The following is a 1,858-nucleotide window of genomic DNA, read 5'->3' on the forward strand; positions in this document are numbered from 1 at the left end:
GGGACCAGGGAAAATGCGCGCCCCGTGGCGGTCCCTTGCTTCCCCCCTGTCCCGTTGCGACCCCCCCGGCCCCCCTCCCATACCACGCCAGATGCTAACTGGGGCTCTTCCGGGTACCAGGAACTGGCCCGCCTACATTCGGAGGAACCTAAGGCTTTTCCTTTCGGCCACCATCCTTCCTACGTGCTGGCACCCAGGGTTCCTTCCATTCACCAACCTGCCCCTAGGGTCCTACCAGCTGCATCTTTGCCGCACACTGATACACTGGCGTCCGTTCTAGTCACTGAGCCCCCCTGAGCTTAGGACCCAGTTGCCCTTTCAGAGACTTAGGGCCCATGCAGTGAGGATCCTGGAGTGCCCTTCAGGCCACCACCAAGCCCACCCACTGTGGCACCCAGGCCCTTCCAGCCATTTACCTGCTTGAGCGCTAATGTCTTTTCCAGGGGACCTCGAACTATTGGTCCAGCGGTCCTTCTCACCATTTCCGGTCTTTGAGCTGGTGCCCCTGGGGGCTCTTCCAATCACGCGTGTGCTCACACTCTAGGGTTCCGGGGGCCCTGCAGACATTAACCTGAGGGCACTCTGTCAACTGGGGGCCTGCGCTGGTCTCCTCACTTGCTGGGGACCCAGCCAGGCCCAGAGGCAGCAACGGCTTGTTCCTGCAACCTGACTGCAGTGGTAGCAGCAGCCCAGACCCTGGCAGCCCCGCACTCTGACCGGGGCCTGCCCTTTGCCTCCTGCAGTGGGTCAGAGCAGCTGGAGGATGCCAGAAGGTGCAAGAAGCTGCCTCCCTCGAGGTGAGCTTGGCCTTCTTGGACATGCGCATGTCCTGGGACCTGCTTCAGCCACTCTGTCCCTAGTGAAGGAGATGCTGTAGCGTGCCAAGCTCAACGGAGCGGTACCTCGCTGGCCGGCAGGTAAGTGGCGCCCTGGACAAGGCCAAGGGACAGGTCGGTGGCCAGCAGGTGGCTGGGAAGCCTGCTGCCTGCTCTGGAAAGTGGCTGAGGGGAAAGATAGAACAAAGTACTGCCTTGGGCTAGCAGGCAAAGCCCAACATTTTGAAAGGTGTACTGGGTGGTGATAAAAGGCTTAATTCATATAATATAAAAAGATTTCTCTCAGTTTTTCTCTCAACCTTTTAGGACAGCAGTCCTCAACCTCCAGGATATAATGCCTGATGATCTGAGGTGGAGCTGATGTAATAATGCTAGCAATAAAATGCATAATAAATGTAATGCACTTGCATCATTGCAAAACCCATCCCCCTACCCTGGTCTGTGGAAAAATTGTCTTTCAGGAAACCAGTCCCTGGTGCCAAAAAGGTTGGGGACTGCTGTTTTAAGAGACACATTAAAATCCTTTTTCTGCTATCTCTAGGCTTCGAGACCTAACATGCTGACATTGGATAAAAAATAGAAATCACAGATCTTATTAAGTAAACTTTTTGTTAATTTTTTTTAAACAAATGTCTTCTGGCATGACTTTCAGAAGTGGAATCTTTAGGCCACCACTAGAATAGACACCAGGAGCCACACAGGACCACATTTGTTTGGTGGGTTAAAGGAGGTGGAACAAAAGGCCTTAGAAAGAAAGAAAGGAAAGTGTTCATATTTAGAGGATATTTTCGTGTTATAACCATCGTTTATGTAGATTCCCCTTCTGTATACATGGTTGATAAGGTTATGTCCTTTTTTGAAATATCTACTCTTTCTTCATGTTCCAAATTTTCTGAGATGCACAAACTATGTTAAAAGTACAGGTAGAGAACTTCCCTGGTGGCCCAGTGCTTAAAGAATCCATCTTCCAATGCAGAGAACACGGGTTCGGCTCCTGGTTGGGGAACTAAGATCCCACATGC

This window comes from Oryx dammah, unplaced genomic scaffold (genome assembly GCF_014754425.2).
Source record: "Oryx dammah isolate SB20612 unplaced genomic scaffold, SCBI_Odam_1.1 HiC_scaffold_23, whole genome shotgun sequence".
In the NCBI taxonomy this organism is placed as follows: domain Eukaryota; kingdom Metazoa; phylum Chordata; class Mammalia; order Artiodactyla; family Bovidae; genus Oryx; species Oryx dammah.